A 26353-nucleotide genomic window follows, 5' to 3' on the forward strand; every position below is an offset into this window, starting at 1 on the left:
CCGCCATAAACGTTATAAAACGTTTAGCATAAACCTAGGGATGGGCGCCGAGGACGTTAAAAGACGTCCCCTATGTTTTTTTGGTTTTTTTTGAAACGGGTGGAGGGAAGCCTTGGGCAGCTGTGCTGAAAATATCAAGCAGATCAAGTAAGTTTAATGACTTGTTTTGGCCTCTAGATGGCAGCGATGACTCTCCTTGCACTTTGGGTGTGCCGCCCACCGTGGGCGTCGGTATAAAAGGTGAGGCGGAGCTAGAGTGGAGTGGAGAGGATAATGGAGAAAGCAAAAAGCATGGAGGAAGAGAAAGCAAAAATGACGACCGGTGGAAAGCAGCTCACGCTTGATCGGTATTTTCAAAAAGAAACCAGTGCTAAATTGAATGTTGGTGGCGATGATGATGATGGCGACAACGAGGTTGATGCCGAAGTTGCGGCTTTGACGCGACGTCTTCGGCCACGTCTTAAAGCGACGCCGGTTAGCGATGCTAACGCCGGAAAACGTGGTGCACGTCCAAGTACTTCTGCAAACGCGGACGTTGATTCGGACGACGAAGAGTACCCCGAGTCGGATGGCTATTCTTCGGAGGAGTGGGTACAGTCGGATCTTCGAGAAAGTGATTCGGACAGCATTTCATCCGCAGAAGACTGTGAAGGTAAGCGCAAACTTGCTATGAGATACTTTTCCTGCACGCTGCTAGCACCTCGTGTAACGTGAATGTATAATTCATAGATCGTGCTCACAGCGACAACCTACAGTTTCCACGACAAAGAGAGGTATAAAAAACGTGTTTTCAATACACTGCAACAACAAAAGAAAACGGTCTTTCGATATGATTGTAATTGTATATATTTCTTTCAGCTGCAGCTCGTCGGGCTCAAGGTGACGCGTCTCACAGTGAGCAGAATAAAGGTAAAAAAAAAATGATTCTCCAACTCAGCACGAGTAAAATATTTGATGGTAAATGTCTTCTATAATTTCAACCAGTGGATCCAAGAAAAAAGGTAAACATATATATATATTGCTTCACACTGATCTAAAATAAATATTATATGATATTGAAATGTATATTTGCAGATCCCAAAAGTTCTGGCTGGCATGAAACAGGCTGGCAGCCAAACACATTCCTGTTTACTGAAACTCCAGGACCAAGGGGTGCCGCAGCAGAGCTAAATTCAACCCTGCCAGCTGACTTCCTGCAACTATTCATCTCAAACGAACTTCTCCAGCACATTGCTGATCAAACAAATTTATATGCACGTCAATCCATGCAGAAGCAGACTGAAAGTCTGCCACACTGCAGGAGTCGTGCTTGGAAGCCAGTGTCTGTATTAGAATTGAAAACATTTTTTGCACTCCAATTTCTTACTGGGTATATAAAAAAGCCCAGTATAGAAATGTATTGGACTCAGGATGAAATTGAAACCACACCATTTTTTTAGTCGCGCGATGCCTCGAAACCGCTTCCTGCTTATCTGGAGTTACCTACATTTTAACAATAATGAGAGACATAGTTCAGATGACAAATTATTTAAAATCCGTCCTGTGTTCAACCATATTGTAAATAAATTTAAAGAACTGTTCCAACCCGGTAGGAATGTATGTATTGATGAGGGAATGATGAATTTTCAGGGCCGTCTATCGTTTAAAGTTTACAACCCCCAAAAACCAATCAAATATGGAATTAAGTCATACATCCTGTGTGACTCCCAAACAGGATATTGTTTTAATATGCAACCTTATGTTGGTACTAGTTGTTCTCTGCCGGATACCGTGTTTAATTTGCTAGATCGTCTGCCAGGAAATGGGTACACGCTCTTTATGGACAATTTTTATAATTCAATTGGGTTGTGTGAACGTCTCCTGGCAGCACGTACAAATGTTTGTGGAACACTGAGAAAAAATAGGGGTGAACCAAATGAGATCACTTTTCTTACAAACACTGGCCTTGGGGTGGGGGGGGAATTGGTGAGACACAACACAAATGTTTTGGTTGTGGCATGGCAGGACAAGCGTTTGTTGAGGATGGTGACTACTTTTCACAAAGATGAAATGCGGACAGTTGATGTGTAGGCACTAAAAAAAAAAAAGAGTGCCTTTCCCGAAACCTGTATGTGTTTTGGACTACAATTCCACAATGAATGGCGTGGATAAGATGGATCAAAACATTTCTTATCACCCATTCACGAGGAAGACATTGAAATGGCACAAAAAATTTGTTGCCTATCTGTTTCAAATATGTTTGTTCAATGCCTTTATCCTGTACAAAGCTAAACATCCTGGCAAATGTCAGCATTTTTTGGAGTTTATCCAGCAGGTGGTGAGAGGGTGGCTCTTACCACAGGACCAGGAGGAGGACATTGCTACAAACATACAAACAGAAGGACATGAGGAAGCCAGACAGAACACCAGGTCACCGTATAACGATCCTGAAAGTCGACTTGATGGCAACATGGCAAAACACACACTGCAATACATACCTGCTACCCCCCGGAAAAAAAAGCCAGCAAGAAAGTGTAGGGTCTGCACTCAAAGGGGCATTCGCAGCGAAACAAATCTGTGGTGCAAATCCTGCTGCGTCCCCTTGCACCCAGGGCAATGTTACACTATATACCACACCAAAAAAAAACTTGTGTAGTTGAAACATCCACAGAATTGTAAATAGAAACACATACACACACCACACATGCACAGTTGCACAGTTGCACATGTTTGTTGTATTACACTGTTGAATGTTGAATGTAAATAAACTGTTATTTTGCTATCAAAAAACACTTTTTCATTCTTGGTGGTAGTGTTTTATAGAAGTAAAGCACTATTTAGGTGTTTGTGGCATCATTCATGGACAAAAAGAAGTGTAAAATTCACTAGAATGCATGAAATAATATCGTTTCACTAAAAGCTTGATTTCTCCGTATTTTGGTCCAAAAAAGGCGAAATTGGGTGAAACTAACCATTTTCTATTGTTGATTACTAAAGAACGGAATAAGATAGAAACAAACTTTTTTTTTCTGATGATGCACAAATATCGCTCAGTCATACACTCTATATTTGTCAAACTATGCCCTGGTGAAGACAATCTTGTGTTGAAACATGTTGGTAGTCCATTTTTAATAAAGGATTTTTTTACATTACTATTGAGTGTCTTGAATACACAGACTGCTTTTTACATAAGCATTTTAGCATTTTTTTCTGCTTGACTATATTTGTAGCCGGAAATAATGTGTATTGCACATTAACAAAGTTAATTGCATTTTGCCTGCTGTGGAACATACCTGGTGGGCAGCCACAGTAGAGGTATGCGGTGGGGAGCGGGCGTCCACAGTGGCGAGCCGACTGGCTGGAGCTGAAGTTCGGACTCTGGCCTTCTAAATCACATTGCAAATGTTTAGGATATTAAAAAAAAGTGTAATAGTAATAAAAAAATGATAAACTCTTGCTAAAATATGGCGTGAAACTCGTACCTTGTTCACTGGAGACTGCATCGTGGTCCCATCACTGGTGGCAGAGGGTGGGGACCGAGGCTGAAAACAAAATATACAGCACATTGAGGACCTAGCAGTGTGACTCAAAATAACTCAACACAGAATACACCACCGCCAAGTGCAGAATTGAATAGAGGCAAAGTACCTGCTGGGGTGCGATGTTTGGGCTCAGTTCCGGAGCAGCAAGGTCCAGCTTCTTCCATCGGCGCTTGGCTGCCTCGGAACGCTTCCCCTTCCGCGGCATGCTGCTACAGCAACCTTTACTGTAAGCAAAAAGAAAAGAAAAAAAACTTCCCAAGACAAAGTCAAAAGTAAACTGGCAGTAAAAAAAGGAAATCAATTTAAACACAACAAAATAGTAAAGTAATGATATTAGAGTGTTTGTAATGTGCTGTTGAGTGCAAGTTCAGCTGTATTTGCGTTCTAGACTCTGTGATGTAGATCTTATATATGTATTATGTTGTTTGAGGGCAAGATGGAAGCAGGTAGATGAGGTGGAAGTCCAAGGCGGTGCTGAAGGTTTGAAATCCAAGTATCACGGTCAGCAGCTTTCCAATTCGCACAGTGCTCAGCGGATCGCTAAAAGATTCAAGATAAAATTTGTAGTTAATCTCAGATGTGTTTGAAACATTAAAAATGTACATTGAGTCTAATGAGGCAGTGGTGTCATTGTAATAAAAATAAGAAACCGTCATCAATTGAAGTATAGTAACATCACACATTGTATAGTTCATTGATTATAAATAATGGATGGGGTGAGCAGAGCCTTCAATAAATCCTCAACTGTCATGATTGGGGTCAGCTGTTTCTGTTTTCACTTGCAGTTGCTGGGGAAACAGCTGGAGGGCGGATCCCGCCAAACACACCTGCTGCCCATTAGCTCGTCAGGTCAAGATAAAAGCCTGACAGAAGCAGCAAGGAGTGTCGGGTTATTACTCCGTGATGCTACTCTGTATCCCACACTACTCGCTGTTCTAGCCGCCCTCGGGCGTGATTTTGTGTTTCCTTGTTTTTGATTAAAACTAAAGTTATCAGCATCACTGCCGTGGCTCTCCTGCATTTGGGTCCTCCACTCCGTTTCGTGACAGCCAACTTCAACCGTGACAGATCGTGACATCAACAATAGAAAAAAATGGATCCACTATAGACTTCCTTGTTTACTTATTAACAAAGAAAACGGTATTGTAATAACATTGTTACTTTTTTTTTCTTTTACATTAATTTCCATGAGGTGAAACGGTTTGGCAAAATGGATGGGTATTCTGGATGGCCGTGAAAAAAACGATCACTACAGAAACCAATGGTAATCTTTCAAGGGGGAAAATAAAGGCAGCTTTAACAATTTACAAATGTGTGCTGTAGTCAATCAATGAAGGTCATTTAACAGTGTAAAATACTTCCAAAATCCCTCATCGGCGCCGCTCCGCTACACGATCGAGCAGGACACGCCACTCAACAACCGACGCCCCCCTCCCCCACCCCCACCACGACGACGACAGACGAGACAAAAGCCTTACTGTGTATTGTAGCAACGATGGATATACACAATTGAGATTTACAGCATACTCAAACATATGTATATATATATTTTTTTTACTGCACATTAAAACCTTAATGTAACATCTGCTAGCTCTAGTCCACTACACAGTTGAGCAGGACACGCAACTCAACAACCGACGCCCCCTCCCCCACCACCACCACAACGACGACAGAATAGACAAAAGCCTTACTGTATATTGTAGCAACGAGGGATATACACAATTGAGATTTAGAGCCTACTCAAACTTTTCTTTGTTTTTGTTTTCTTTTACTGCACATTAAAACCTTAAAGTGAGATCTGCTAGCTCTAGCTAGCGCTAGCAGGTGTAGTTAGCATGTAGGCTACCATGTCTAGCACTTAACTTTACCTATCTTGTTAATACAGCAGCCGGATAACACAACGTTCAAATATGGAGGTAAATATGGTGCAAAACTAACTTGTGCAAAAAATTTGTACCTGTAGAAAAAAGTCTAAATTTGTGATTTGTATCTGTAAAAAAAATGTGTGCCTGTAAAAAAAAAATTGTGTCTGTAAAAGAAATTTGTACCTGTAAAAAAAAAAAATGTGTATGTGTAAAACAAATTTGTATCTGTAAAAACAAATTTGTACCTGTAAAAGTCATGATTTGTATCTGTACAAATTTTTTTTGTACCTGTACAAAAACTATAAATTTGTATCTGTAAAAGTTGTGATTTGTACCTGTAGAAATGACAACTTGTAGTCAAAGAAGTCGCCACTAGGAGTCACAAGTGGGCTTTCTGCTGCTGTTCAGTGACGTGAGTTTTGCCCCATTTGTCGCGCTACAAATGGAGCAAAACTAATTTGTACTTGTAGAGCGCCGTGATTTGTACTCGTAAAGAAGGGGCGGGCTCTGGTGTAATGAAGGGTTGTCTTGACCAATCAAGTGAGAAGGATTTGAGCGGATTGGAGCGCAACCTCATTGGTTTAGCGAACGACGGTGGCGGGACTCGCGGAAGGATACAAGCAGGACACATCGTCGCCAACCAACATACATATTAAGAATACTTCAGTCTCTTTTGGTTTTTGCTATTACAAGGTAAGTATTATGTTACTTCATCATTCTTTCAAATATTGACGATGGTCATCCAACCTGTTTTTATGATTAGCATCACATATTTAGCTTTCTAGCTAGCTGGCATTTGATTTCATGCTAAAGCAGTCTAGTCATTATCGTCATTTCTGGCGCCACGGACTTAATTGCATCTCATGCTTTGGAATATTGTGGCTATATGACAACAATGAACAACTAAACTACTTCATTATATGCCAAGAATGGTGCAGTGCGCTGCTCCCCTGTGTTGGTTAAAATTGTTATTTCTTGTATTAGTTAGCTGGCTAACAAACGAATTCATGTAGCTCACATATGCGCCATTGACAGGTACTGGAGGGAAGATGCACCCAATCGATGTTATGTATGTACACATTTGACTCCATAGTGTTCTTTATCTTGTTTTGCCTTCTAGAAAAATGACCGATCAGAGCAACAGCTCTTCGCTGCAGCAGCAGGTGAGCGGAATATCGCTACTGTCTTGACATTAATGGTGTGTTTTTTGTTATTATTTCTTCCTGTTTGCATAATAATGTAATCAATAATAATGCACATTACACACGACCTATACAGAGTGTCCCAAAAGTCTCTTTACAATTATAACAATTTTGAGATATTTTAAGTACCTTCATTTGTGTGAGTTTTTTTTTAAACTTAATTTAATAGACCTCTATATGGGCATCATCATTTACACCAAGCACATGAAAACGGTACTCGATTTGTTGCCATGTTTGCTGCAGGTTTACCATCCATCAACACAGTATCTGAAACAAATAAATTCAATATGAATGAATACTTTAATTAACAAACACTGGTTAAAATAAAACAAATCTGTTTAAGACATCTCAACAACTGCCTTTGTAATATATTGTTTTAAAAATTGTAAACATGTTATGGACACCCTATATTTCTCTCTAGGAACTGCTGCTGAATCTTTTACTGGCCCGACTCCATAACAGACTATCAGCTGCCCTTGGGCGTGCCCCTCTGGACCTGGACTATCTACAATTTATCATTTCACAGGACATGGTTTTACTGAGTGCACTAGCTAACCAAATTCAGATCCCTCAGCAAGTGTATGAAGCCCTTACTGATGTGCATGGTCTACTCTCTGCCCAAGATGAAATGGAGCTTCATGTAACGGTTCCTGTGGGGAGAACAAAACCTGGTTGTCCAAAAATTTTAATATGTAGGGAATATGTTTCGGAGCTCCTCAGCATAGGGCTATCTGCAGCGTACATTGCCAGACTTTTAGGAGTTTCTCGGTGGACGCTGCAGAGAAACATGAACAGCTGGGCTATGTCTGTTAGGGCCTTGTACGGTCAACTGACTAATGATGAGCTTGACAACCTGGTGTCACAAACACACCACTGCAACCCACATGCTGGGTACAGATTAATGATGGGATTGTTGCGGGCACAGGGGCATCGTGTACAGTGGCAGAGGATTCGTGCATCGATGCATAGGGTTGACACAGCAGGAATTGTGCTGAGAATGTCAGCATTGAGGTGTGTTGTTCGCAGAACATACTCTGTCCCAGGCCCAAGATCGCTGATGCATATAGACACAAACCACAAACTTATAAGGTTGGTTATGTTTTTCAAATCAAAACATATTACCTGTACATGACTTAACTATGTGCAAAAAAGTGATAATACCTAATGTTTTTCTTTATCTCAAATGTCATTGAAGGTACAATATGGTGATATTTGGAGGAATCGATGGTTTCTCAAGGAAGGTATAAATAATTGGATATTCCCTTTAAACGTCTAAACTTTTTGTCATTGAATCAGGCATTTCAATTGTGATTAGTTGTTTTTTGTTTTTGAAGACCTTCAGATTGTAGTACTAGTTTAGGATGGCTACCTCAGAAATCGGTTTCATTTTCTTTGGGAGCACCTTTGCATTTGTATTCTTCAATGGTAACATAATAGTACTGTAATACTCTTACTTACAGTCATTTTAGTTGAAAAGCTTTAATTGCACTTACAGTAACAAATCAAAACTCCATCATGTTACCTGTGACTTTATGCTAAGACTTCGCTGGCACTCTGTCTGAGAATTAGATTACATGTTTTCTTTTTTGACATTTTATAAAGACTCATTTCTTATGGAATCTCTTAAAACAGATGCAAGGTAGAGAATGAGATATTCTCAAGTGCCATTACACCAATTGCATTGAGTATTATTGTTGCATTTTACCTTTTTAAATATAATCCTGTTTTAACTACTACATGACTGTTAAAGGTTATTGAAATTGTATTTGTTAAGAGCTTTGAAATTGACACTTAAAATTGATATTGTTATTGTTAACGTACTTTGATCATTTGAAAATAAAAAGTACAGTTGTTTGAAGTCACAATGGGACAATTCCATTCTTCTCACATAGATAATGTATCTTGCTGTTGCAAATAATAACAGAGCCTCCACAACCCTTGCCTTCTTCAATGAAGCTGTTGAGAAGTATGGCTTACCTCAAAGGTTAGTCAGACATCATCACCTAGCCTATCCTACCCTTAATAGTGTAAATCTACCTGTTCTAACCATTGACTTGTTTTAAGGTTTTTGTTTCAGTGAAGTGTAATGCATAATTAATAGGAGTTCTCATGTTTGTTACATTTTCTTAAGGGTTCGTGGTGACCATGGGGTGGAAAATGTGGATGTAGCCCAGCTGATGTTCTCCACAAGAGGAGTTGGCAAAAACAGCTTCATTGCAGGGAAAAGTGTGCATAATCAGAGGTACTTTAGAAGACACTTCATTTTTATGGAACTACCACATTCATAACCTTGTAAGTTTACAGGGTGAGTAAAAAAAGAAAGAAAAAAAGAATACGCCAAAATCTATGCAATATTAAAAAATAATAATAACAACAACACAGAAAACTTCCGGTTAGACACATGTAAATACATTCAAATTATTCTTGTTTTTGAAGTGGTTAATGTGGCCACCACCAGCACGGGCAACATCTAGCCTATTTGAAAAAGAGAAAAGAATGAACTGAATGAAAACTTCACTTAGCAGTCGATGGCTGTAATTGGCCTGGCAGAACCTCTGTGTGTGTGATTTTATTTTTTTCTTCTTGTGGTGGTATGTTAAAGACAAAGTTTATGTTCCACCACTTCCATCAAATATCAATTACATGAAAGACCAAGTAACAGTTGCAATCAACATTGGCAACTTACGGTTGTCTTTACTGCCAGTGGTAAACACTAACACTTGTAAAACCTAAAAACTTGAAGCTATTTACGACACAAGTCCAAGCTACAGTTTTTCATTTTTGCAATATCGCATGATTTTAAATTTTCATTTGATTTGTAGCTTTATAGGATATCCCCTTGAGATGCAACATCTAATTTTCAAAGGTGACATTCCAACACATACAAATAGTAATAATGTACAAAATAAAGGTAAAGAATTCTGCTATGTTCTTTTTTTTAATCACCCTTACTTTCTCATTACTTGAAATTAATGGAATGTTTGTTTCATTTATGAAACTGCATTAATCATTTTAAACTACTTTTTTTGTTGATAACAGAAAAACAAACCATTTGCCATTGAAATGCTTAAATTTAAAAGGATTTAGAACAATTCAAACATGCTCTCAAAAATGATTAAATAATTATTTGGATAGCCAAGTAGTTGATTAATTGTTGCACCCAGTTGCTTGTTTGTCCAAATATGATTCACTCTTTTACATGGTTTAAAAGGTTATCTATATGTCTTCTTTAATTAAAAAAAAGGGGGGGGGGGCACAATTACATTGACATTACAAAATTGAACGTCTTTGGCGAGATGTCTACACAGCAGTCACTTGCCTCTACTATGCTGCGTTGCACCAAATGGAGGAAGATGATCTCCTGGACCTGTCCAGCAGTGTTCACCTTTTCTGCTGCCATTATGTCTTCATTCCTCGCTTACAAGCCCAGCTTGATGTTTTTAAAGATGGCTGGGACAGTCATCCCATGAGCAGCGAGGGAAATCGTACCCCGAACCAACTGTGGCACATGGGACTGCACTATAATGTACAAGAGTCTAATGATGTTGTAAGTACTTTTAAAAAATTGGTAAGCAAAACTTACTTTAAACAGTAGACAATGAGTTGTTTTTCATATCAACTACAGGATTTGAACATCCCCCTGATAAACTGGGAGAGTAGTGGCCTTGTGTCCAGCAACACCGACTCTTGTGTCTATGTGCCTGAAACTGACTGCCCTTTGACACCTCAAGAACTGGCTGGACTCCATGCTGCTGTGGATCCAGCAGGACCTTCTACACGCATGGGAGTAGACCATTATTTGGCTGCAGTGAACTACATGCACAGTATAAACTATGTGTAGGGTCTAGCCAAGCGCTTCTGGGCTGTTATTTGTTTAAAACTGCCTGCACTAAATTACATTTTATAATTTAGTGCTATATATTGTCTTTTCGTACAAATTGACAATGAACTGTAATAAGAACCTATCTAGCAAAACATCAGAACTACATTATTTAAAGTAATGAAATAAAGATTTTGATCTATACCAAACCAAAACCAGTATCAGTTGTGGCGATGCAGTTCTTTAAATGGTCACTGAATTCTGTGTAATGGCTGTAGTGGCCAGGTAACTTTAAGTTTTGGAAGCATGTAGAAGATGTGGGATGTTCCGCTCTCACCACCTCCACTTTCATATCTGGCATGGGTATCTCCCATCCCACCCAGAACTTCAGGAGTCTTTTAAGATTCTCTTGAGACCCTAAAAAAAAGGAGAAAAAAAGTGGAATTAAGCTGTGCATGCTATTAAGTAACAATAATCAATTAGATTACTGTTTTTATAATTTAATTTATGTATTTTTTTGAGAAAAAAACAGGTTCTGCAACATCTGGGAAAAAAAGTGATCCCTGCTAGAGGATGATCATTTAAGAAAATCAAATCACAGATGTATCTATAAATTAAAATTCTGCCTTGTAGCAATATGTGTATGCTTATGCTTAATACTCATAATACAACTTGTGTTCATAAACAAGAAAAAATGGTTAAAAAAACCTTGATTTTCAACCACATTTGAAAATCTGCATTTATGCATTACAAAATGTGCACAAATATCAACATGTAATTTACCTGTCCTCACAAACTGACGCAAGTACCCCATTATTCTACATCTACAGTCAACGGAGTAACCATCTTCATCGTCCAACCCAGATTCCTCAGGCCATTTGATTAGGTCCAAAACAACCTAGGACAGCAAATGAGACAATCATTATGGCACCATAGTTGGCATTGAACCAATTCATTCTATTTTACAATTTTCTCTCTAATTTATACATATGGTCAATCCACACATGGGGTGTTAATTGTGTGAAGGCTGATGTTGTGGTCTCAACAGCCTAACAATGAAATGTGTATCCTGCTGAGGAGAACATGTGATTGTTGATTTCTCGTCAGACTTTGTTCAAGGTTGGAATTGTTCACTGAAAATGATTCCAAATCAAAATTTCCTTGGAACAAGGAAAAAACATTAAAAATGTTTGCATAACTGAACATATGATGACGAATATTCAATAATATAACCCTAACCCTAAGCAAACACTCTCCCTCTCATTTGGATATGGGCTTAAAGGTTGTATCTAACTGTGCGTCAAAGGTTTGCATGCAAGGGACTGTGCATGTAGCGAGTTTTTCTTTGTTGTCAGTTTTTAATTATTATTTATTCTAAGGTTGCAAAGATGTTCTCAAGACACTTGCAAAGTATATTTACGGCACCAAACATTCTATGTAAATCGCAAAGGAATAATGAACATGTTGAAATTTCTTTGCGAGTGTCTGCCACACAGCGGCCGAAATGAGTTTCTTCCGTTGGGTGTCCGGGCTTTCCCTTAAAAGATTTGGTGAGAAGCTCAGTCATCCGGGAGGGACTCAGGGTCGAGCCGCTGTTCCTCCGCGTGGAAAGGAGCCAGTTAAGGGGGCTCGGGTATCTGGTTCGGAAGCCTCCTGGACGCCTTCCTGGAGAGGTGTTCCGGGCATGTCCCACCGGCGGCAGACCCTGGGGACGACCCAGGACATGCTGGAGAGACTATGTCTCTGGGCTGGCCTGGGAACGCCTTGGGATCCAGCCGGAGGAACTGGTTCAAGTGGCTGAGGAGGTCTGGGCTTCCCTCCTAAAGCTGCTGCCCCCGTGAATCCGACTCCGGATTAGCGGTAATAAATGGATGGATGGGTGGTGGGTCTGGCAAACATCTTTGCAACCTTGAACTAACCCTAATGAAAAAATAAATATTTTTTTGTTTTGCCAGACTGTCACATCAAATCAAAATTGATATAGCTCCTTTCATACATTACATTGCAACTCAAAAGCGTTGAGTGAGTAAAACATCCATAGTACAGCACAAAGAAAACCCTAACCTTCCCCCCAACATGCCCATGAGCAGGCTCACTCAAACTCGCACAACCTTTAAAAAAAAGTGTAATTAAGTTATCTGGTCAATCTTGACCTAATGAATTCCGTTTGCATTCCCATAAATTCCAGTTAATTCCCATGCAAAAAAATTTATTTTGAAAATTACAGACATTTTGGAATCCTAGACATGCTTCATTGAATACCTCCACACTGCACTCAGACTTTGTTTCTGTTGGAAAAACTGATGCCACTGCATCGGGTCGAGACTCCAATAACAGCATAATGAGGGTTTCTTTTAGTCCTTGCTTCAGCTGTTTGAGTTGGCGGGAGTTTCGGCCGAGCACCCTAAAGTATCACAGGGGTGAGTGAGGTATGGATGAAGGGACTCCAAGTAAATATATACATGCAGTAAATTCAATTCAATTATTACTCTGTGCACATTCAAACACTGGTCTGTATATATTGCTGTACAGCCGATCGCCCATACACACCGTGCAAGCCATTGGAGCCACAGGGCGACCATCTTACCTCTCCCATCCTGAGAGAAGACTACTATATATACTATAGGTATACATACAGATTAGACATATACAGCTCCTAGGCTCTTAGTGTCGGGCCGGGAGGCAGGTGTGGCAAGGTGGTCACAATTTTTTTAACAAGTGGACACTGGACAGTATGTGCTGCTTTGACGACCCCTTTTTTCTTTTATCGCTCAGTTCTTTAGACCCCAATATTAGATTTGGCAGAGGCATCTTTTGTTGAGTTAGTTATAATTAATTTATTAAAAAATGTACAATTTTCCTCCTACAACCCTCATTAAGCATATAATGTATACATGTATTTAAGGCAAGTTGTAAAATGTCTGAAGTCCTCTTGTTTATGTTTAATAAATTTATAAACATCGTAAATCAAATGTTCTCCAATTTCAATACGGTAAATATATTCGAGGATCGTGTGTGACATAATGTTCATTGTGACATATTGTGATGGCTGCGAGATATCAGGAGGGTATAATTTGATGCTCAAAGCCTGGTTTCCAGCTGATGCTGACAGGGTTTGTGAGGCTCACTTTATTACCGGTAATTACTTGAGCCTATAGATTTGTTATTTGGAGAGGATTTAAAAAACGAAGAAATCGAGTTTGTGCAGTAGCTATAAAAAAACACTAAGTCATATTTCTTTTTCAGTCTTATTCAGGTGTTCCAAAGCATGATCAACAGCCACCCTGACTTGTTCCTCGCCTTGAAATGGGCGATATTGTTTGACGTCTCATCTATACAGCGCGACTGAGCCCGCTATCATTTTCTGTCACACAACCAACCGCGCATGCGCAAACATTTTTCATCAAAGATCCTCCTATAGGATTGTATGCCGAGAAACATTTCTTGAGAGTAATAATATGGAATTGGCCTATCGGCTATCCAGTTACATATACAGAGGTAATGTGTAAAATGTACATTTATCAAAGCATGATATACTGTTAGATAGGAGACACTTAAGTAGGACAACTTTTGATGGATATAACGCTAGTCAGCCACACTTACTGCATGCTGAAGTAGATTGTGAAGGAGCCAGGTGCTGTTACTAGCCGTTAATATAGGCATGTCCCATGCCAATGCCAGGTCATTAACAGCCGTTGTCTGACACTCATTGAGTCCTCTTTTTTCACTTGTTTCTTCCTTTCCAGCAGATTCTTGATTCTCAAACAGCTTTAAAAAGAAAATACCGCACATTTATTTCCAATAAATTACATTTAAAAAGTAAAAGTATAGTCCATATTTTTTCATTGAATGACAATGTTTTCCAATGGATAACACCTTGCACTTTACCGTACTTACCGGGCGTATGGTCTCCCTGATGTCCATGTCTGCCACATCTTCTAACATGATTGTCGCTGTCTGTGGTGATTTACCAAGCAACACATGAATTACTGCTGGGCTAATACCTAACAGACAAGGGCCCCCATGAAGGAAATAATGCCCAATCATTCTTCCTGCCATGACAAACAGGTCATTCTGTGCAAATACTTGGGAAGTGGCAGGAATTAAATGATCTGGTTGGCCTTCAAACAGCACAGTGCCGCATGCGGTTCCTATAAAAAATTAAAAAAAATGTTAATGGGGTTTGCCATTTTATGTTCAATACGGTTATAATAACCACATGATTGCAATTTCCTGCCTATGATTGTGTATTAATCTTTAGATTGACAGATTTGTCATGTGTTATGGCTATGCTGTCTGTTGTTAGTTATTCATAGTATAGCTGAATGATAACTTGTATTTGCTGAATGATTAATTTACAATAATTTGCAATATAATCACTGACCATAACTAAAGCTGTCTGCCAGGATGGTGCACGTAATTCCTTCATAAGATCATGAGTCAATTATCTAACATTTATGTTCTATTTTGCCTTGCAACTTAAACAAACAAACTTTAGTGGAGTTGGGCCAGTGTCTTTAGGATTCTTTAAGACCTACCGCAATCAAGTTTGAAACCATGTTGTAACTTGTGCATTATCATACTGAAGAAGTGTCTGTTAACCCCTTCTCCAATGGCCACATCTCCTAAAAACACAAGCAATCACATCCATCTTTCAGGTCATGGGTTTTCTGGCCTTCAAATTTGTATTTTTCATGTTTTCATATGTTCATGTGGGATTGCTGTTGTTACAGCATTGTACTCCCACAATAAAAATATTCATGCAACATGCAACATGGACCACTTTCGTGTCATTACATATTTTGAATGACTGCCGTAGCCACAGTACAGTGATGCGAAGATAACTGTCCTTCTGGCAGCACTTGTACGACGCCTTCAGCCACATCTCCATGCAAATGCATCAGTTTCCAGGGAAATAGGCTACTCAAGCTAGCTGTCTTAGCGGTTGTTCATAGAAAGCTTTAAGTGTGAACTTAAAAAAGAAAAGAAAAAAAAATAAGTTTAACAAGTACATTACTACATTATTGTAATTTTGGTGCTCATGCGCACTAACATGCTACTTATCTGCACCCCTACAAATATATAAAAAGCAAAACATGTTACGAATACAATACTCAAAAACAACATGTTTGAATTGAGGTTTGTTTACAGCACCTTTTAGTTTAGCTTGAAATGGTTTGGCCCAATCTATATTGGGAGTCTTGTAAAAAGTGAGGATTCTGGCTTCCTGGTCCATTACGTCTTCTCCAATGTCTATTATTATTTTTAGGTATGGCTTATCTTCATTGGTTTGCAGACACTGCCTTCTGTACTGGTCAGCTGCTAATTCCGGATCCACTACGTTTTGCCATGCTGTAGTAACACACAAAAAATAGAAGAAAACAACTGTTTATTATAATTGAAGTTGTAATTTAAAAAGTAATGAATTGCACAACATTCACTACTCTACAAATTGTGCCTATAACCAATTTGTAGAATAAACAAAGACATATGCAAGTCTATGACAAACTCAATAATTGTAATTCGATTTTTGGTGAGATGGAAAAAAAATTACAGCACTGTAATGAATATTGGCATTTTAACATCTTTCAATGTGATTGTTTTTCTTAACTTTCACCAAACATGTCATTATTTATTCATAAATTTTTTTAGACAAATACTAACGCATCTCATCCATTTCATCAGGTCTGGACTGTAAAAGGGTATTGTCTGTTGAGAGGGTCGCTGTTGATGTCGTTATATCAGGTGATGAGCAGATAACTGATGCACCAGTGCTGCTTTGAGTCATGTGGTCACTCGGCATATATGATTGTGCAGAAGTGGAGCTACCACATGGAAATCTTGAAAAAGATTGAATGAACACACGTTTTAGCACACATATTAAGAAAAAAAACAAACATTTTATACAGTTTGATTATCACACTTGCATCATCCAAAAAAGAAAACTCATACACAGTGGTCATGTGTCAAATTATGTACAATTTTATATCTTGAAAATGTACCTGACGATTTACATGAAGAAATTTACGCTTTATTTATATATTTTTTATTTTTTTCTTAAAGAGCTCAGTATTGTTCATTCGGAAATGTCATCATCATTGCTCTTTATTTATTTTTATTTATTTTTATTTTTTTATTTTGTTTGTGTGTGTGTGTGGGTGAGTATGTGTATGTGCGTGCGTGCGTGTATTTGTTAGCTCACCAAAAAAACCTATTAGAAAAAATCTCATACCGTTCACCTAAACCGAACACCGCCGTCAGGAGACCCGAGGGGACCAAAGAAAACCAAGGAAGGTGAAATCCAGCACCGACCAGGCACCACCCACCAGAACTCCTCCCCAACCCAAGAAACATCCAGACCCCAACAAATCCAAAAAACATAAAATCAGGGAGGCCTCAAGAGACCGAAGGAGAGACCGAGAAAAGGAAGGAAGGACAGACGAAGCCGAGTGAGATCCACAGACACCAGCCTCCACCGATTCAATGACCTGAGGAGGAAACAGATTGTGTCTGAGTTTCGGTAGATGCTGGTGTGGTGGATCTGGCATGCTTGAAAATCTCCACCAAAGAGGGGAGCCGTTGACCCCTGCCGGAACAGAGCAAGCGCAACACTTCAGGGCCCCCCAGGCCGCGGCAGCGCCAAAGGACGACCCCCGGGCCCCGCCAGGACCACCGGCCGAAGAGCAATCCCAGGAGCAGGAGCACCCCCCGCCCCAACACGGCCCGCGCCCCCGACCCAACGCAGCAGAACGGGGCACTGCAGGCCCGCCAGGCACCCCACCGGCCCCCAACCCCCGCACCCCCCACGAACCCCCGCCCCCCCATCCACCCCGCCACCCACCCCAACCCAGCCCCAGCCGCCCCCAGGTCCCCAATCCCCCAGACACCCCACCACCCCCACACCCCGCAACCCCCACCACCGCCCCCCCCCAACAAAGCCCCCCCCCCCGACCCCACCCCGACCAACCGGCAGCCCCCCAACCCCCGACCCCCAGCCCCCGGGGACCACCCGCACCCAGGCACCGGCGCCGAAGAGGGGCCGGACAGCGGAGCGGAGAGGGCAGCCGCGCCCACCCCACCCCCCGCCGTGTGGAGGGACGGAACACCGGGGGCAGAAGGAGGAGATGGGGGCACCGGAGGGCGGCCGACAACCCCGAACCCCAGGCCCAGCGGGGGAAGGCCCCGGTCGTCACCCCAGCGTTCTTTGTGAAAGTTAACCCCTGTTACTGAGTCCGCCAGCTCGCCGACTGGCGAACTCTACCCCTAAGGGGAAATTTACGCTTTACATTTCAAGCACCATTATAAGTAATAAATTAATTGTAGTATTTTGTGCATATTCTCATGCAGTTTTGATATCTCTAAATTTACGTCTGTCATACCTGTCACCACATGAACTTGCATGGTGTGCAACAATTTCCGCAGGAAATATATTTCCACAAATTGGACAGGAGTCCTAAAAGTACCAAGCATATAGAGACATGGTTTCATAAAGTAGAAGTAACATAACTGTTGAATACAATATAGAACAAAGTATAGCAGATCATGACATTTGAATAAACACACTACTGTTACACAAATACACGGATTGCTTACCTCACTAATTACTTCTAAATCATGTTCTGCTGTCGGGACCGTTTCGTCTTCACAATCATCCTTCGTCTATGGAAAATATGGAATCAAATGAATAGAATTTTCATAAGACAAACTTGACAGTTCCACCGAAAAAGCCAAATGTTCATAGACAGGTGCCTGTGACAGGAGTTTAAAAAAGAAGTAATTTGACAAAAAAATTGCTATGCTTAAAATGACTTTTATCTGTTAACCCTGTGATTTTTAACAAGTGTGCGGTGAGAAATCGTCAGGTTTTCTAGTGGAAAATAATCAAATGTCAATTACTAGTTAATAAAAAAAAAAGTATATTTTTTTATTGATTTATAGCAACCAGCACGTATAGTAGCAGATATGGGCAACATGCCACGGACTTCCAACTTCTGTAACGCTGCTCAATTGAACGTTGCCGTTGATAGGTGTGAGTGTGTAGGCCAGGGTGTCTCAGTTCTCCAAAGCACTTCGGAGAACTGAAACACCCTACACACGAAAACAGCATAGGTGTCTGACTTACTCAATGCTGACTGAAAAAGAAGTGGGTATACTCAGTATACCCGCGTATACCCTGGACTTCACCACTGGGTGTTATCAAGGGCTTAAAGTTTTTAAAAAAATCCTGAGCCTGAACTTTTCCAGGGAGCGGTGGTGCAGTGTCCAACATGCCGATTCGTTGTTCGACCGGCATCAAGCCATTACTATTTGATTTGTCGCCGTGGATGGAATGGGCATTTGGGAAACTCATTAAATTCCCAATTGGCCAGTCCTCCCCAAGCGTCAGGTCATCTCTTTCATTATCCATTTATATTATGTATGGTACAGTATAGCATCCCCTCTAGTGCTGCAGCTATCAAATATTTAGGTATACAAACATCATATGGAAAATTCTATTGAATAATCAGGTATTTGGATTAAATATAAATATTTTCGCACGGTGAAAGAACAATTATGAATAAAGAAGACAATAAAAATATATTCCCACTTACTAATGATCGACCAACTTTCATTTCTAGATAATCAACTTTTTTGTTTTACTTAAATTTAAATTGTGCTTAACAGCACATTATTTTCCTCTCTAGAAAGTTTGGGAGATTTTACAAAAATCTCTCCCCATGGATTGAACTTCCGTTAAATATTAGGACACTTTCATCTCTACCCACTCTTAAAACACACTTACTTACCTACTTTTTTTTCATTTAATTGACTTATTCATTTACCCGCTTAAGATAATTATTGATTTTTTTGGTGATATTTTTGTTTTATCTCTTTACACACTTTTATATCCGCTGTCGCACACACTTGTTTTTCCCACGGACTCTTAGAAACAACCCCCAAACACTTCCACCTTGCCAGCGCTTCTGCAGAGCGTGAGAGCGTGCAAACGCCTGACGTCACGCTCAAGGTGAAACCTTACGTTTCCGTCCCGAAACCGTCATCATTATTTGACAAAACAGGAAAAATAGGGGCAACAGCCATTGTGCCACAGTAGTGCCTCCTGTCCTTTAACATTTTTCTTAAGCATGTGTGGGTGATAAATATGGTTGTTTTAACACTCCAAAATTTGACATGCGCCTTTAAGTTACGTGAACTTCCTGCCACGCATATTCAGCCAACATTCAGCCAGTCACGAACGTACGTATGGATGTAGGCCGTGTGCCTCACAATGAACTGAAATAATAAGTAGAGCCATTATCATTGGCCAGTAAAGGAGTAGTCAAATACAACAAAAATCAAACCAAGTGCAGAGTAGACTGAGCTTTGCACTATATTAGAGCTGGGTACGAAAAGATAGCCCTTAGACTACAAAGATAAAGGGAAAAAATGCTACCACAGCTGAGCAAATGTAATAATTTGATTTTATCTATTAGGGAAACATTTGTAAAGACAACTTACATGAGCTCTACAGGACTCAATGTGGACCTGGATCAGGGGCAATGGAACCATCTGGCCACAGGTCATGCATCCATTTTTGGGCATTTTGTTGAACTCAGCAGCATCATACGGCAGTGGGGTAGTATCTATTTCTTCTTGAAGAGGGACAATGTACAGCACATTTTTCCCATTGTTCGAAGCAGTTTTGAGAGATTTGGCAGTGTATCTTTGTGAACCTTGAGCCACAGGATTTAATCTTCTTTGTCCACCGCCTCCTTAAAAAGTAAGAAAAACAAACAAAGAAACTGTCATGTCTGGGAAGATCTGGTTTTGGTTGAGGGTCCCGATTGGTCCTGAGTGGGTTCCAGCCTTTCCGCGGGTTGACCAATCCGGGCCCTCGGCCACTTGTGCCTGGCCCCAGGTGTGGCGAGTTACCCAATTAGTGTGGGTGTATTTAGTTCCCGGGTGGTGATCAGTCGGCGTGCGATCATTGCCGCTTGTCACGGTCACCACCGGAGTTCTGGCTGTCAGTTTGATTTTGTAACTTTTCAGTTTGTTGTTTAGTTAGCATTAACCAGTACCCTGGTTAGTGTTTTCTGAAAAATAAAGCACGCCAGTCTCGCTCCTGCTGTGGTTCTCCTGCCTCCCTGCATTTTGGGTCCTCCACTTCACACGCCGACAGACACCACGCCGCTCCGTGACCACACCGTAACAGAAACTATACAAACTTGAAGGGCTTTCATCAACAAACAAAATATACCACCATAACCTTTTCAGATATTCACAAAAAATATATATATTTCTGATATGCCGCAAACTATCGGTAGTTTGCAATTCCACTGATCACAAACAGTTGTGGCGATTACTTGACTACTTAGATCATGTTCAGAATAATAACGCATCACCAACTTGCTGCAGTTAAATAACCATCATTACTTTACAGCTTCAATTCGTTGGTGTATGCACATAATTATAATAAAGACAATTACTATGATGGTTAAATTTGCAGCTTGTAACAGCATTCCAGACATTAATAAATAAAATGTTACACTCACAATTAATTCAACTACGCAAAGTTGCAATAATACTAGGAAACCATTCTGTGGCATTAGTAGGCATAATTTAGAAGTATTAAATTGATCAACAAAATTAAAAAAAGAGGTATGTACCTGAAAGGGGGGGATTTTCAAAGATTATGAGTTTCTGCTGAGGCCTTGTGACAAATATGTCATGTTTTGTAACTTTCAGTGTTTTCATTGACAATTGTGATGCTACGTCAAAATGGCAGTCATATACTGCATATGGTTTGGAGTCAGATTTATCCCACTGGGAGTGACCCAGTTCTGGCCTAAAAGCGTTAGAGGCAAATGTAAACAGCAAAGATTGCTGATTACAGTAATTTATTTGTTCTGGTTAATACAGTCATTCCAAAACACATTGTGTCACGTGAACATATTATATCATGTATTTACTGTGCATTTTCCTTGAACGCTTTGAGGTCGGAACTGACAATCTAAGTGGGATAAATCCGATTTTCCACTTTCCTCAAGTGCAGAAATTATCGTTGGTGAAATGAAGCTTTCCACTCGTTGAAAAGTATTAGACTTTGGATCGTCGTAATTTGATTTGTGAGGATTGTTTTGTTTTGAGAACGTGAAAAACTATAATTTTAACAATATGCCTGCTTTGTATGCTTGTCACGTTGTTGTCACGGTGTTACATTGTGGAAATATAAGAGATGCCAGAACTTCGGAATTGTCAATTTGAGTTCGTAAACGGAGAAAGTTGTGAGCAAGCATGTGTGTTCCTGTTTTGATGTTAACTACGGGCGTACAGTAGCTTTGTTTTAGCTGTTAAAAAACACGAGTTAACTGACTAATGTTTACATTACACGTGGCAGTGTGTTAGCGCACCAAACAGGACATCGTGTACCATTACATCAAACACACATGACAACCTGTGTGTGCTCAGGCTATCTTACTGACACGAATGTACCAATGGATTCAGGCATCATCCGCAACGTGCTTTTCTTTTTATATATCACATTTGATAATGCAATTAATTGTCCATGTAGTCATGATTAACCAACTTATCTTAATTTGCAACAACTGGCAGCGTTGAACCTGAACAAGTTAAACGAACAAAAGCCCATTAATGCATGTATATTGCTGCCCGATGCACACTTAAGTTAGTGTGGTTAATTTTGGCATCTGAGAATGGCAGTTCATTTTCATTATACACTGCCAGGTTTCACTAGACATCAATGAGAAAAGCTGTAAACAAGGCTTCAGATGAAGGGGACCAAATGCCTTATTTGGCAACCACAGCCTCGAAGTGTCACACTGTCGGATAATTTAGAGCTTGGTATAAAAAACAAAATTAAATCAAAGAAAATTGAAGTATGTATTGTTAGAGTTTACAATATTTGTATTCTACTCTTTGCGTGTTCAATTAACTGAATGGTGAGATTCTGTCCCTTTGCAAAGGTATTATAATTATCAGAAGCTTCTGATCACACAAATGAAGCCACCCAAGCAGTGTTCTGTTCAAAAGTGTGTGTCCCTCCTTCTCCTGCACATCATTATTTATTGAAAAGTGGGTGAATACGAAAAGTCTCCTCTCCCCTCCCATTCATAAAAAGGCAGAAGTTCCCAGGAATACAAATCAGATTAGACCTAAACAATAATAAGTCAGCCTGTCCTTGGACTCGACCGACTGAGACTGGTACAAACTCTACTCCCTCTTTCCCAGGCAAGAGAGACAGATAAGAATACAATAGACAATACTATTCATTGAGCTACACAGCTATAACTAAATCCAAAACGGCTAAAATATAAATTGAAACTGAAAAACAATGTTAATAATTCAACAGTATCCAATGAAGAACCATACCTGTAACTTTTTTAAGAAACCAGCCACCTTGTAAATCTCGCATCCTGGGATATTCTTCTTGGAGCAGTCTGCTTATCTGAAAGTAGTAAGCAAGTGCTGCTGACATAGTTAATTGTTATATGTATAAATTTTCATAAAACTTTGTTAGCTGCAAATGAAAATTAACAGTTTTGCGATATGGTGGAAAATTCAAATGACGGTATCGGGAGGGTAACCAAACAGACCGACCGACATCTTAAGATTATAATTCGTTGTCCGTTTGACAGAGGGAGTCAATGCGCACAAGGATCAGAATTAATTTATTTATTTGCAGTAATTGCGGAGCAGTTTTGCGTATCATGACTTCATTTGAGGAGCAAATTTCTTTTTTCCTCTCCTTTTTTTTTCTTTCTTTAAGGAGCGAATTTAGAATTTTGTGGAGCAATTTCTTTTTTCTTTTTGTACCCGGTTAATTCCAGGGACGCTTAGCCTGGCCGAGGGTCAAGAAAAGCCTGGCGGCTCGCCGCTCTATTAAAATGCTGGGGAAAACACTGGTTTCCATTTAGTCTTTTCACGATACCGAAATTTTGACTTTGATACTAAAACCTGCATAAAATACCTCAATGCCGGTACTGAAACGCTAGACAAAACTCTAAAACATCAGCAAAAGCAGCAAAATTAAAACTGGCTAAAGAACTTCAAATTATTTTTACTTATTATTAATTTGAAATATTGGGATGTATACATGTTAAATTTATGTACATACGGTATATATTTATGTTTATACTGTATGTGCTTTCACATTGCATTCTGTATTCTTGAAGTGCTATATTTGACTGCATTTGATGTCATCCGTTTTAAAAATTGGCAATAGTGGCACTCCAATAACTCAATGTAACGTTGCTTGATTGTTCGTGCATGTCTCGGCTCTTCTCCATTTCGCTCCTAATTAGTCGAATGCATCATCAAATACTACAAATTGGGAACAAAATAATTCAAACTCCACTTATTTTTAAGGGAAGTGTCAAAAATGCGTCACAACCTGTGTCTGTTGCTCTGTCAGTCGTCTGAGCTTTTACTATGCATAAGTGTGATATCCTACTGTGTGCCTGTTCATTGAACGCACCGTGCCTAAGTCCACTGAAGGAATGATTGCTGCTTTTTCTTCTGCTTCTTCACGAAAAACATTTGCTCTTGTCACAAAACCTTTCTAAAACTGAAAATTGAAAACCACACGTGTTCTTCGTGTGCTGATTGAAAACATGCGTAGGCAATGCCAATGCTGTTGCATAGCTTACGTGGACGTCCAGCGAGCACTACACTTAATAAGCTTAATTAGCGCTTCATGCTTCTCCACGAGGAGTGCACGTCCAGCAAGCGCTTCAGTGCGTGAAGCTATCTTCCTGCGCCCTCTCGCACACACGCTAAAAGAGGCGTGTCGCTTACTTAAGGCGTTTTCCACATATCGGTAGATAGAAAACAAGAGTTGGCGGGTTGTCTCGTATTTTTTTTTTTAAGTACCGGTACTAAGAAAAAAATTATACCGAGCCGTTTTTGACACCAAAACATAAAGGTACGGTACTGGCACCGGTATCCCGTGCAACACTATTTTCATTACACTTTTGCGAAATACTTGTATTTAGACATGTCTCAAAAACCATGGGAAAGCAAATTTTTTGGGCCGATATTTGCATTTTTTTTAAATTACAGTGTTTCCATTAACAGTTTGCTTTTGCACAACTTGCATTTTGCGCAAATCTGAGGGTAATGGAAACACACATATACAGAAGGAAACAAAACATTAAAAAACAATACAATGGCAAGACTCAAGTGTAGAATTGTCTTTTAGGCTTACCTCTGCGTGATCGGCATTGTCACCCATATTTATGGTCCTCCTCCCAAGACCCGCTTCCAAGAGAAAAGTTTCCTCTTTTGGCGTTTTTTCCAGGTTTGTTGATAGCAGACAGAACTGCAGTTCTATCAACTTACACACAGAAACATTAGGAGGATTTGCCAAACTTCTTTTGCGCTTCTGACCTCGAGAAGCAAACACTGGGAAACATCTATGAAGCACAAAAAGTTTTTAATTAGTGAACATTAAATTGTCAAGGATCTAATATCTGTCAGTGACTCAAAGACAAATATATATTCTAAATATATTATATTTAATAAAAAAAATTAAATTCAATGGTACAAAGTTGTTGTTTTTTAAGGCTACATACCACATGAGTACTCTCATTCTAAAATCGTAATATCGTTAACCAATGTAATATGGGCTTCCATTTTTCAAAAACAAGCTAGCACATTGTAATGGCCACTTACCTCTGCATCTCTTGCTGCACTGTGCCTGGTCTGGCTATGACACTGCTGGTAGGCCTCATAGCTGCTGGTTGAACAGTGTGCTGGGATGTAGGTTGAGCAACAGGTGAAGAACTTGTGGTGCTTCCAAGCTGATGACTTAAGCAGTCAAGCAGCACACGGACTGCTGATTCCACATTTAGTGTATTCTGAAAATATAGAGGTATGTGAAGGCTGCATACAGCAATTAGAGACAGCTGGAACATGAGATTTTTGAGTGACTAAATGGATGTGTTGTCACATGTGCTGAACAGCTGAAAAATGAAAATATACATTAATTAAATAATTGTTTAATGGATCAAATACAAGACATTCCCAAAGAAGAGGGGGAAACAACCAACTACAGCACTACAAATCACACAAAAGGGCTCATCTCGATTGTCTTAATTGAAACATACAACTACGAGCTCCAAGTTGTCCTTCAAATCTTTGGAAGCAACTCAAAAGATTTTCTTATGCAGCCGTTTTAAGGAGGGAGTAAATTGTTTTAAAGACACATCTTGGAACAAGGATGGACCACTGAAAAGATTTCATGGGTCAGCTTAAGTAACGGGTCCGCTGATAGATCCTCTAAGGAAGTCATATAGCTTCTTGATGTTGAGGTTTGAAAACCAGCTGGACTGTAAATGATCATAAACTAATATTGCATTGTTTATCATATTGGATAGTACATCATATTTCAGATTTAATATACAGTAAATATTTTGTTGCAGTATGTCTGTTCTTTTTTGTGAAGTGTTTGATACTAATATGACTTAATTATATGGGTGTTAAAAAAAGATTCAGCAATATATCACGAAATTACAGAGCACAGCACAATTCTTGAATTGATTTGATACGCGGCCGAATCTATTTTTAAACCTCAATTTTTTTAATGGAAATATTCAACCAACGTCTTACTTTAGGGTTAGGGTTCATACGTTAAACATGGAAGAATGTTATATTAATGGACATTAAGCCTTAATATTTTATTTCAATACTGTTCAAACATCAAACAGATTTCAACAGGTTGTTGTTAAATACAGTGGCTCACAGTTATGAACCTGAAGTTTAGTATTAGTAAATAAATAAATGTTCATACAAATCTTACAGTGTACACGTACAAGTTAACTGATGAGTATTTTCTAAATTTGAGTTAAAAACAAACACACGCAATAAACAATTTATAGATTCGTATCAGGATTAATTGGTATCGAATAGAATCGTGACCTATGAATCGTGATACGGATCAAATCGCCA

The 26353-nt window shown here is 39.6% G+C and overlaps 3 long non-coding RNA genes across 4 annotated transcripts; 2 read left to right on the forward strand and 1 right to left on the reverse strand.

The window, feature by feature from the left end:
- Positions 1-264: 264 nt before the first annotated feature.
- LOC147155406 (uncharacterized) lies at positions 265-1938 on the forward strand. Its single transcript, XR_015092309.1, has 3 exons — positions 265-652; positions 730-773; positions 859-1938. It is a non-coding gene; the product is annotated as an uncharacterized LOC147155406 (long non-coding RNA).
- Positions 1939-9880: 7942 nt separating this feature from the next.
- Positions 9881-10626, forward strand: LOC147155407 (uncharacterized). Its single transcript, XR_015092282.1, has 2 exons — positions 9881-10135; positions 10214-10626. It is a non-coding gene; the product is annotated as an uncharacterized LOC147155407 (long non-coding RNA).
- Positions 10627-12303: 1677 nt separating this feature from the next.
- LOC147155408 (uncharacterized) lies at positions 12304-17863 on the reverse strand. 2 transcript variants are annotated; one of them, XR_015092295.1, is made up of 7 exons: positions 17788-17863; positions 16073-16248; positions 15563-15760; positions 14947-15033; positions 14306-14559; positions 14012-14176; positions 12304-12812 (listed from the first exon to the last, which is right to left on the reverse strand). It is a non-coding gene; the product is annotated as an uncharacterized LOC147155408 (long non-coding RNA). The 2 variants fall into 2 exon arrangements; XR_015092294.1 differs by having other exon boundaries at positions 14306-15033.
- Positions 17864-26353: the final 8490 nt, after the last annotated feature.

Source organism: Leptonotus elevatus, chromosome 22 (assembly GCF_054856555.1).
Source record: "Leptonotus elevatus isolate MCC_2025b chromosome 22, RoL_Lele_1.0, whole genome shotgun sequence".
Taxonomy (NCBI): Eukaryota; Metazoa; Chordata; class Actinopteri; order Syngnathiformes; family Syngnathidae; genus Leptonotus; species Leptonotus elevatus.